The sequence below is a fragment of the Melospiza georgiana genome, chromosome 10 (genome assembly GCF_028018845.1).
Source record: "Melospiza georgiana isolate bMelGeo1 chromosome 10, bMelGeo1.pri, whole genome shotgun sequence".
NCBI lineage: Eukaryota > Metazoa > Chordata > Aves > Passeriformes > Passerellidae > Melospiza > Melospiza georgiana.
Genome location: NC_080439.1, coordinates 6,002,636 through 6,015,276, shown reverse-complemented (window position 1 = coordinate 6,015,276; position 12,641 = coordinate 6,002,636). Strand labels below are relative to the sequence as shown.

At 41.0% G+C, this 12,641-nt stretch overlaps 1 long non-coding RNA gene across 1 annotated transcript in view; it reads left to right on the top strand.

Annotated features, from left to right (window-relative positions):
• The first annotated feature begins 442 nt into the window (after positions 1-442).
• Positions 443-12,641, top strand: part of LOC131087727 (uncharacterized) — a 33,015-nt gene continuing 20,816 nt past the window's right edge. Inside the window, exons 1-2 of the long non-coding RNA XR_009114907.1 lie at positions 443-515; positions 2,061-2,153. This is a non-coding gene — a long non-coding RNA (uncharacterized LOC131087727). The remainder of the gene's footprint in view (positions 516-2,060; positions 2,154-12,641) is intronic.

Genomic DNA, 12,641 nt, shown 5'->3' with positions numbered 1-12,641 from the left:
TAAAAAAGATTCAGAGGGAGGTAAGGGCATACTCAGCCCACTCTTTGATAGTACAATACATAAAAACCGGATTTTGTAGGAGTATAATAAAAGATTGTATAGGAGTATAATAAAACCCAGACACAAGTCTGAAAAATTCATTAGTTTCTGCCATGACTAAAATAAGCACTGTCTAGGAAAACTACTTTGCAATGGTAATGAAAAGCAAGTGGAAAAGCAAGTGTTAGCACCAGTGCTGCAATGTGAAATAATTTCTGTATACTCAGATCTGTCATTGTGAACAATGTTGTTGATTATAAACCACATCAAATTCCCAGTCCCCCTAGACATGTGTTTTATTTTGCAGTTTTTCTAGTAATTATGAAATCAACAGAATACTATCAAGTTTTACCACAATTAAGCTAAATATATACTTAAATGATATAACATAGTTGGTAATTGCAATATCTCTCTGACTTCCTTCCAAGGAACACTCGGCATCGTTTCTGGAGCATTTTCAGGGGTGGCTGCTAATGGTAATGATGATGCTGAGCTCTCTCATAATTTTATACTTTCAAAGGTACTTTAAGCCAATTTAGAATCAAGATTTGACCTGCAGAACTTCAATTCTTGTGAGCTCATAAGACAAACCTCCTAGGCTGAGTGGATTTTATGGCCTCCTCAGCGTGTGGGTTTGATGGAGAGAAGGTGATGCAGACTTACAGCCCTGTGAGCATCTCACTGAGAACAGACCTGGATCCAGTCACTTGCGAGACAGTGCTCACCTGTAAAGCCATCTCCATGCCATTGTGCTGAACACCTTTGGGCTCCAGGAGACAAAAATGCTTGTCTTGGGCCCTCAGTGAGGGGGCAGCTGTGTGCTACAGCCCTTCAAGCAATTGCTGCTTGCTCAGGGTCTGGCCAGGCTGTGGTGTTGGTGATGGGCCCGGGAGGCAGGAGGTTTGTTCCAGTACTTTCCTCAGAGTTTGTCAGATGCATAAATAGCTCAAGAGACTGCTCAGTATTCCCCACCAAAGTGGGACTCTGCCTATGCTGGCAGCTCTGTCTTCCTGTAGCTCATCGTTGTTGCCATTCTGGCCACCGGAATTGAGCGCATGCTCCAAATTTATGTTTACAGACACTGGAATCCACTTTGTAAGAAAAGACAAGGCAAGTTTGTTTGTACTTCTACCATTACCATTTATATATTTCTTCAGAAAGATAAAAACTCAAGGAACTTGATGTTCTAGGAGGTCTTTCCTGACCTTATTGATTATAAAATGATTGTTATTACCTCGTTTTGAATATCCTGTCTCCATCTAACCTTGCTTACTGTATATGATACCATTTGTCTGAGAGGTAGTTTTCTGTCTAACTGAATACTAGCTTTTAAATAATTTGGTTTAATAATTGACATTTTTTTTAGGTCACTGAAAGGCAAAGGTCAGAAAAAACAAAGACAGATTGCATGTACTTCAAATGCTGTTTGCCCAACTATAATTAGAAATTGTGATTGATATGGCATAAAGAAACTATTATGACCATATATTAAACAGTGCTTATTTACTGAATTAGATAGATTAGATAAGTAAAAGAGTTTATATAAAAGAATGCAGAGTTTTTAAAGTTTCTTGGTTTACAAGTGTAATGAGCCAGGTTTAATTTAATGTTAAGTAATATGCAAGTTGATATATTTTGGAACATGTGATAACGTGTTCAGATTCCTTCTAGAATATGAAATTGTCACCATGATTTTAAAAGCAGCTCTCACGGGTCCAAAACCATTGGAAGAAAAACCCCTTGGTAAAAGTGCACTACACGAAAAAGAAGTGCTTCCTCTATGTCTTTTAAACAACAGTAAAGAAAGGAAAAAGCATTTAATCTTTCCCCTTTTTATAATGCCTTCTGGAGGCACAGTATCCTCCTATCTATTTCCCAGTTTGTGGATATATACAGTATCTTTGCCTTTTGCTTTTGCCTGCTAAAATCAGCCAGTGCAATTAGGTTGTGGATGTAACCACCTGGGGATTAAGTATGGTAAATATAGCACTTAAAAGCTTTTTGTTTTCTCTTTTCTTTAGAAAACAGTGAGATCTCTGCTCTTAAGGTTGTCTTCATGAAAATGTCCACTGGATGACTACGTTAAAGAAATGAAGAATGAACAGACAGAAAAGGTAATTATAAGAAAAAGTGAATTTCTAACTATATGCAGAACTACATCTATCACAGTGGATGTGTATTTTTCATTACCTACATGAGATAAAGATTTCTCAGCTCAGCTGCATGAAAGGAATTGTTTTATGTCCATTGAAAGATGTCTATTTCTATTGGACTTTCTGATTAGCCTGTGATGTTCCCTGGGTGATTAGTTCCCAACACTTCCATATTGAGAGCCCATCATTCATACCCTGTGCATGTCCCAGAACCTCTCCCTTGACCAGGGGTAGACGGCTCATTTTTTGCCAATTATTGGCATGCACAGTCCAAGCTGAAGCTCAGAGTTTTTGTCTCTCAACCACTACAAAACTTCTGGGCAAACAGAGCTTTGTTTTAAAACCATTTCAAGCAACACTGAGTTCAGCAGAGGTCAACCTCCTTGGGTTTTTTTCCAGTTTTCTGAATTAATTTTACAGCTTGAACTGTGTGCTCTGTGCTTCTGAAGGCAGACTGGTGCCATTGGGAGTGTGACTGCTTTACATAAAGTTTGGCTACACCCCTGTTACACTGCAGGGACACACAATGGGATTGCACACTGGGTCTACAAATACCCATCACTATGATTTTGAAGACTTAATCATCACTTTTGGTGTCTACCTTACATGGACCTATCTAAAACTATTTTTGTGCTATACTTCCAAAAAACCTCCACCCAGGTCCAGTTCTTTTTTCTCTCTGCTTATCTCACTTTCCATTGTCATGAAATAAGAGCAGAAGCCCAGGCACTATTTCACCCAGCTTAATAGACTTGACAGACAATATTATCCAAGAAAAATCTTGACATGTTGCATTTGTAGGAGAAATTATTTAGGTAGTCAGAGACTAGGAATTTGAAATCTTTCTCTGCTGAACATAATTTTATATTAACTAATTCTGCTAGTGCAAGAAAATATGTGTAGGCTGGTATAAGCCTTCATTTCTTTGCCATAAGAATGTGCTTTGCTTTGTGTGGAAAACCCAACCACAGTGAGCTGGGACTGCTTGAGGCAAACTTACCAAGTTTATGCTGTGCTGTCCCTCATGGGAATGTTTCTCTCATGAACAAAATTGTCTTTACTCCTCCATGCAGTTATTTTACCATAGAGATTACTGTGAGTAAGTAAACAAAGTGAACCTCTTCTTTCACTATCCTGCCTGATAAATAGGTTCCAATATATCTGCAAAGTTAAATGATAGAATCAGGACAAACAGAAAATGTTTTACATTTTATAGGCACAGAGACAAGTAGCTGGCCATTTCTGGTGAATTTATTTTCAACTTCCTTGGGAAGATTAAGCTAGCGGGAGAGTCTTCAGAAACATTGAGCCACTCAGAGGGGCTTTCTGCCTGTTGTTTTCTGTACTGAGATATTGGCTTGGGCTTCAAGAGCCTCCACACCATTTTCTGCTCTGCCTTCCTCAAAGCAGCAGCTTTCAATCTAAAGAGTCACCATTTAGTCAGAGCAGAGACTGGGCTTGTCTTGATTGCCCCACATGTGTAGTTCCTGTCTTCTTCCTAAGAGTTTTTTAGAAACCGAAAATATTTTTTTTTTAGAAAAAATAAGAAACATTGAAGAAAGAGAATCTCAGTGGGAATGGTCCAGCTACTTCAGTTTTCTGACAGCTTAACCAAGTGTAGCTGTCAGTGTGTGGGGTAACTCAGTAAAAGGCCAGCCCTAAGTGCTCTTAGGTCAGCTGGGAGGAGTCAGGTGTAGCTCTTGAAAAGCAAAAAAAGGACCAAATGGGTCCAATACATTTGCATTTAGCATGACCATACAACTGTAAAATAAAGGGAATTCCAAAAGGAAACCCTTTTTGTCACACAAACACTGAGCCACTGCAAACAAATCGGCAAGGCTGAGGGTCCAGTTCCCTGGGCTGAGCCTCACAACACCATGGGTAATGTCAGCCTGTCAGATACTGCTACTGTCACCACCCTCTTACTGAAAATATCTGTGAATTTCACTAGTTTGCAGAAACTGCCAATGAATATCTTAATCCATAAGCATAGAAAACACAACTATTTTACCATACAATTGTGGAAGCTAATCCCTGGCAAGGTCATTACTTTCACCACTTCCCTTGTAATCCCCCTCATACACATACAGAATAAGGCTGTGAAGCCTAATCTTTCCAGTGCTGAAAATGAGACTTTTATGCAAACTGATAAAAGTTCTTTGTTTGATTTATCTGTAAACCAAAATAGTCTGGTAGTTTGCCTTGAAGTTAAAAGAAAAAAACATACTCTGTCAAATCCTGTGCATTCCTTTTTATGTATTTTGTCATTTCCCCTTTATTAACTCTGTCCTAAGGTTGAAAAGAAGAGTGCACTCCAGCTTCCATTTACATACTGTACTTTAGCTTTGACTTTTTTTTGCAACCTGTTAAATTTATTGACTATAAGCCCCTTGAGCTATTGAAGAATATGCAGCTTACATTAGATATTTTTGAAAGATGCTACTGGTAGGCTGTTTTAATGTGTTTGCTCTCTCCAGATACAATTTGTCTTACATATTCATTGGTTTTTAGTGCCAAGACCAGTTTCTTCATTGTAGCTGTTGTTTGGAAGTCTCGCTCAAATATTAAGGTTTAGTAATTTTTCAGTGCTGCTCAAGGGATCTGAGTGTCAAATGAAATAATGGGTGGGATTTTGGGCATTGAAAACCCCTAAGCAGCTGGCTTTGGAGATCTCAATTAAAAAAAAAAAAAAAAGGATATAATTCAAGATGGCATGAAAGACACTTTGGGACATCTAGGATGTTTTATATGTACAAATAGAGCTGGCCAAAAAGTAGTACTTTCCATTCCCTGACAATTATATTTCATTTTAATTTCAAGATTTCATAAAGCCTAAAAGTCAGAGAAAATTTCATTTGCAAAATGCTAGCACATGGAGCTGGGAAAACAGAATATGTTCCCTGCATACTGCAGCTGCTTTTTCTAGTGATGGAGCTGACTGGAATACTGATTTCATTAAGCAAGGGCTCTGGGTGGGAAGGATCTCCTTTCAGATCAGTCAGGGCTTTCAGGTGCTCACTTTCACAGAGAGTCCAGAATCCTGGAGAGAGATCTCAGAGATCTCAAGGCACCCAGACTTCTCCTGTGAGGCTGGTCTGCAGTGTGGGAAGGGGATGCTGTGTGTTCTGGGGTTCTGGCTCTCACTGATAGGAGCCCCATTCCTGCTCCATGCCCTGATGAGAGCTTTGGAATATCATTTGTTCCACAGTACAGGTGTTTGCACCTGGAATCTGAGCAGGCAGGACACCCACACAGCATGGATTTCACAGGACAGAGTAGAGACAGCTGGATTGGGATTTTCAGATTTGTACTGCCATAAATATCCTGCCTGGTCAGCTTAAACATGAGCTGTAACATTCCTCAATTGGTAGCCAGCACCCCAAAATCTGTTGTGCCTTGGGACAGAACTTGGACATCCCTTCAGATTGTCTGCATCCTGCTCTGTGTGCAGTCACTTGGCAACAGTCCTTGTACGCTTGTGCACCTGCTGTGGTGTGTTTGTATTTCCAGAAAATCCATACCAAAAGTCAAACTCCTTTCTCTCTGAAACTCCAGGCACTGCCTGTGTCTCCAGTGAGGTGCAGGTGAGATCTCTGTGCACTGCAGCCCACAAGCTTCCAGTTCTTCCATCCAGATGTTCATACCTTCCAAATCTGTTTTTCTGAGGAACATTTGTGGCCCCAACAAGTACAGAAAAAGAAAGGTAGTTCAGTGCGTGTTTCACATGGAAAATACTAATTATACTTTGGCTTTCAGTGAAAAAAGGTGGGGAGGTCATGGTGTCCCCATCCCCATTTGTTGGTTTAAACCCTCTGTGGCCACATCATTGTGGGGGTGATCTCTCCCTACAGGGAAACCAAGAGAGCCTAAAATATTTCCATGCCATTGTTTTCATAGCACCTAAAAACTTTTACAGGCACAGATGTTGCAGCTATTAATGAAATAAATGTAGTTTAAGTTACATTTACTCTATAGCAGGAGTGGAAGAGAGATATCTTTTGGCTTATAGTGCACATGTCAAGTAAATGCAATTGTCTATTTCTGAAGTTTTATAGTTCCCATCATCACAATTAACTTAAGTAAAACTGTATTTAGCTTGCATATGACTTCAATTTGCTGCAAAGTAAATCACCAAATAAATCAATAATTTACAACCTAGCAAACAGCACAGAGTTCTCCAAAAGAAAAAAACAAACAAACAAGCAAGTCTTTATGCCTAGGCTTTTCTGAATGCAGCACTGCTCCTTGCCTTGCTTCTCTGAGAGAAATGTGACAATTTCCAACACCAGACATTTTCACTCAGGCAAGCGGGAATCATGTAAAACCAAACAGATAATGACACAAAACAAAGCTTTGATTAGGAGCCCGTGAATAATGATCCTTTTCACATATTCAATGTCTAGGATGTTTAACATTTATTTTACATTTAGAATATATCAAGCAAGTTGCCCTGATTAGAATTTGGTATCAAGAGAAACACATTTTATTAGACAGGGAGCGTGTCAGGGCTTGGTGCCAATCGGCTGCAACGAGTTATGTTACAAACACATCCAACACCCACATTTGGAGAAGTGCAAGAGTGAACATGTTTCTTATGTTCCTCTTTCCTGCTCTGTTTTCCTACAAAAATCATAAGAGGCAAGTAGAAGTTATCTCTTGGTTCCTACATAGGAATTAAAAGGTGAAAGAAATTTTCCATGGCATAAAGAAATCACAGGTTTACATTGTTGAAAATTGCTGTTGGGCTTGGATGCTTTTGTACAAGTCATTGCTATGGAGACTGTATTAATTGGCTGCATTTCTCATGTGGGGGTAGGTAATACTCAGTGAACTCAAAAGGTGGAGAAAAATAATTTTGATATGTGTTAAATTAGTTGGTGTTTCGTGTTGCCTGGAGTGTGGCAGGGACCAAAAGCACAACAAAAGTCTGAAACTTGGGGATATTTAGAATAAAGAGAACATCCATAGGTGAAGTATTTAAAATGAGTTTGGGACTAGGGGCTGTTAATCCTGATTTCAGAAAGCAATAAAACTCCCTCATGTTTCATTTCACAGCATGAGCCACATATTTTCCTGATGAATACTGGAAAGGTATTTTGACTGTACATATCTAATTCCACATTTATCACAGAGATTTGGCACCTTGCTCTAGAAGTTCTAGTTCTGACTAGCATTGGGGAATAGTTACTAGAAGAGATGACCCACAAACACTACCCTGGTGAGTCCCTTCCTTGGAGGAAGGATTTTATACAGCTTCTACTCTGGTTGGTGCCCTTTGTGTCTTTCTCAACGTATTTGTGGCAAAAAGCTACTTATCCTACATCTGTGGTACTTCACATTTACACTGAGGTTCATGTGGTATTACAGTAATCATTGTACTTTTAAGATAAATATTTTACAGAGGATGAATGCGAAATTATATTGATATGTATGTGTCTATAAGCAATGAACAGATATCCTTTAGAACATGTCACATTTTGTTTTCTTCACTATATGCTAACATGAAGAAAAATTGTGACTGCATGCAACCCCCTGAAGTCAGAAGTAGGAATATAATTATATATCAGAAGGAGAACATTTTAAAGGTTAAAATTACATTGTATTTCCATAGATAGAGATATTTGTATTTCATTAACTAAAATGACTCTTGTCTCTCAACACTTCAGGAAAGAAATTATTTTTGCATTTGTTTTGGGATGAGTGAATATAATCCCAAATCTTTTATTTGCATCAGTGTGCAATGTGCCATTTTCTCAAATGAGGGCTGGGTGTATTTGCAGAGCAGACACAGAAGTGTGTCTGATTACCTCACCATTTCTTTGTACCCAGCATAGATGGAGGCGAATTAGAACTCATCAGCAGGAGGGGATTTTGTTTTCTTCCCAGCCAAAGCATCAAAGAATCCCAGAGCCCAGTTTAAACTATTCAGACTGAAAATAGACTGAATTTTTTCTTCCTGGTTCCAGTAAATACTTGTATATTACTTACAGTGAGATTCTTTCAGGAGAGATGCTGAGAGCTCTAAACACCCGTGTTGACGATAATGCTCAGTAACCAGACTCAGGCCTTTCATGCAGCTGCAAGATTTGCTGAGCAGAGCTGTGAGAAAACAGCAGTGTTTGCAAAAGCCCGGGTATGGATACAGGTATACAGGCAAAAAAGTCTATTTGCCAATACATCTTTCTGTTTAGAGACCTACAGTACATTCCAGTGTGTGCCAGCACAGCTCCACCTGCAGACAAAACACTTCAAATATGAACAAGGTGAAAGATGGCTAATTAATTAGGCTGTATGTCTCAGAGCTTTACAATTTGGTGTTCCTTATCCCTCCTGGGGTGCAGGTTATTGATACTGAGAGATTTAGTTCCTGACTCTGCAATTTTGATTCCTGTGGTGTACATGATGCTAAGCCACGTCCCTGATTGCCCAGAGCAAAGAGAGTTTGAAGAAAGCCAAAGGAAACAGCTGGAGCCACCTTAGGGCTGGCAGCAGGCAGTGTGCTCTGAATGCTCCATGAAATGAGATTTGGGTGCATGCAGCATTTGGTGCTCTGCCACCATGTACCAGCTCCTCACTAACCAGGACCTGGGCAGGAGACGCAGCAGAAGGTTGTGCCTGGTTTCTGCTGATAGTTACGAGCAGCTTGATATTTTCAGCATTTTTTGTCAGAAGTCTGTTCCCTGGAGAAATTATGGGTGTGTCTAATCAAAAAGTGATCTCTTAAAGTGATCTCTTAAAATGATCTCTTAAAGTGATCTCTTAATTTCCCAAGACCTTGTTTTCTATTGCAGAGGTACTGCCCATGGTAATAGCTAAAATTATCTGTCACAGATCACTGAAATCCTCATTTCCTGTGGAAACACACTGGTCCAGACAGCACTTTGGCAGAAAGCATTTCTTTCCTTTGGCATGTGGTGTAAAGGGGAGAGAGAAACAGGGATAGGAAAATAAATGAGATCTCAAGTTGCTAAGGTTGCTCTTCTAGAAAGCCAAGATGTGGGTCACATCTTTGGTGTGACCTGAACAGAGCAGGGGTCATTGAATTATTGATTCAGAGAATTGTGGAATCATAGAATGGTTTGGGGTGGAAGGACCTTTCAAGGTCTTCTAGTTCAGCTCCCTGCAATGAGCAGGGGCACCTTCCCCTACATCAGGCTGCTCAGAGCCCTGTCCAAGCTGATTTATCCAGGGATGGGGCAACTACCACCACCTCTCTGGGCAACCTGTTCCACTGTTTCACCACTGTAATTTTGAGGTGAGGATGTGACTCCAGCTCCTGCCTTCTGGTCATCTTTCTCTTCAGTGGAACTTGGCCATGTTAGGGGTAGTGTAGGGTAGTATGTCATGCTTCTTTTTTTTGGTTTGTTGGTTGGTTGGCTGGTTTTTGGGTTAGATTTTTAAAATTTTTTTGTTTAGCTGTTGTCAGCTTTCTGATAGAGATGAGGAGTTTTTTGTATCTTTACTAACTGTTGCAGGCAGGATATTCTGCTGCCTCACCCTGGCAACCTCACTAACCAGCAATCTGCCTATTCTCTGTGTCATTTCTGTGGTGTAATGGGCATTTCTTTGTGACACATACAACATTTGTTGCTACTTTCTTGCAGCTGTGTGAAGCTCCCGTTTGACATATGTTTCCATGGAATTAGTTAAATTGTGCAGCGAACAGATTCTCTGTTTCTGCTCAGTGTAGCAGGGAAGGTAAAGGTTATCCCCACCATAGGACCCGGGGAGGAGTGGTCACTCCTCCAAGCTGCTTCTGGAGCTGCACTGATGGTGTTTGGTGAAGCAAATCTGCTGCAAATTACAGCATGTGGTTATAGATCAATTTATGCTCCTGCCTGCTGCCAACAATGTGCTGTGCACCAATGGAGCTAACTCGGTAAACATGCACTCTAGTAACTGAAAATAACCAAGTGTTGTTGAAAGGAATAATTAATTAATGTTTGTAAAGCACTTAGAAACTGAAAAGCACCTTATTAGCGCTAAGTGTTCAGGGGCCTGGCTTTCTCATCAGAAGGTAAAGTCCTCGTCTTTGTAAGTCTTAACTGAACAAAGCATTAAGGGTATAGAGCCTTTGTGTCTGATGTCCTCAGTCAGGTGTTTTTGTGCCTAGCAGTCATTAGGATGCAGTAAGTAAACAAGAAGAAACTATAAATGGCCTGAATCAGCTCATTTCCACTGATGCCAGCAGAATCAAGTTGATTTACATTAGCTGAAGATCAGCCAGGGAGAATCCAAAGCACAGCTCCCCTCCTTGGTGTCAGGCTCAGCCAGAGCCAGTCACTGGTTTATTCTCTGCAGCTCCTGCCTTTGTGAACCCAGCTGCCAGGAATGAGCACAAAACTGTACCAGGGCACAGGGTTCCTGTGCAGTGAGTGAGGTGGACAAATTGGATGGCTCAGATTTGCTCCCTGGGGCAAGCAGCATGTCAATGAGCAGCCTCTTGGTGGAGAGAAGGATTCCTATTGATCAGCTGTGCCACGCAGGGCTGAAAGGGAGACACCTATGGCTCACCCTGTTCCAGAGCTCAGGAACATGGAGAGTAAGAATCTCTGCCTTTACTTCAAAAGTGCCTTGGCTCCCTCAAAACAACCCCAACTCTTCCTGATGTAGAAGCCACTGACTGAAGGGGGGATTTACTGGCAAGGGTTAGAGGGATGTGAGCCACCCAGAACAGAACCATCTGGGGAGATGCGGATGTTCCTGGGAGTGTGAGCCAGCCCCAGCAGCCCTCAGCTCCTGCCACACACCGTGTGTGACACCACCCCTTCTGTGCAGCCATCCAAGGGCTGCTCTGCTCCTCCAGGAAGGTGCAGCCCACAGTCAGCATCCCTGTCTGCCCAAGAGGGTGCCCATCTGTACTTCACTCTCTGTAAATAGATCAGAAGCTGTGGGAGCAGGAAAAGAAGGGGAAGGAGAGGGGAAACACTCTTATGGCACACATGGAGCTGCAGGAAAGGGTTTAAGATTAATTGGCCAGAGAGCACAGAGAAAAGCACTGGCCTGCCCATCATAGCACACACTTTTAAGATTTTTGTATCCCTTTACCACACAAGTTTCCTTTCTTCAGCCAGAATTTTTCAGGCTAAATTTGATTATATTGGGCATCTGTTTCATATTTATGAGCATCCAGGACCTCCATCACTCACACTTAACTTCCAGATGAATGAAAAACCCAATAATGTGCCCATTTATGGTGCATGAGCAGTGTGCCCACATATGCATCACACACAATCACTGCCAGGAGTGCTGGGAGAGGGAATCCAGTCTTTGATCACTTGGGTGTTTCTTCTCACAGGAGATCAGTAGCCCTTTTTTTTTCTACTGGGCTAATTGGCAGAGTAAGAAAGGTTACCTGCCAAGAAAATCCAATTAATCAGCCCTTGCTGCTCCTGAATAAAGCTCCATGGCCGATAAAGGGTTGCAGTCAGAGAGAATCAAAATAAGCCACCAGGACATCAGATATTCTGTTTTTTCAATCTCTGCACCAGCCTAGGGCAGAGCATGTTTGGCTTACTTCAGTGGCAGTGCTGGAACACAGTGTGCCAGAATTCCCCTCCATGATGTCTCTGGAAGAGCTGTGCATTACTGGGATTGGTTGACAGTTCTCTTTGTGATTAGCCATCTGCTACAGATCCGTTTATTGAATCTGTATAGTAAAAGTCATTATCATTTGTCTTTATCAAGATCATAGGATTAGAGCACTGGATAATTTCTTTCTGGAGGCTGGAATAAGAAATTGAGAGGTCTCTCAGAAGTCCAAGCAAGATTCTGGAGCTGCTCATTTGGTCCCAGTAACCTCCTGCCCCACAAATCCATAGCTATGGAAGGGAAAACTTGGTGCCAAGTCCTTACATACCCTGAGTCTATTTCAGCCAAAGTATCCAAGTTCAGAAATTTAAGAGAGCCAAAGGCTTTGTTTCTAAGTAGATCTAAGTAGATTTCTGAATCCAGATGAAGTGATTTGGGTGACACACAAATGGACAAAGAGTCCAGCACAGGCAAATGACCCAATAGAAAGTTCCACAGATGTCAAGGCAGAAGGTGAATATGTGATAATTAATTCTTTCTCCTGGGTTATGTGATGCTAATTGACTTGGCAGCAGCACCATCACTGTGATTCATTGGCTCTTGGATTTTAGGCCAGAAGCAGCAACGATGATGGGCTGGTCCTACTGCCTGCAAAGCAAAGCCCACAGAACCTCCCCTGGTGCTTTCTCCACCAACCCCCCAAATTCTGTTTAAATTACCATTTTTATTGAAAATCCAAGCTTATTAAACAGCTATGCAATAGAAAATGCATTGGATGCTTGGGTAAGTAGATCTATAGGTAATTGGGTTTTTTTAAATTTGCAGCTTATTTTTGGTATAATATTTATATTGATATTTCCATATGATTCTATTTTTTTTTTTGTCTATATGAACCCCAGGAAAATTAGGAAAACAGAC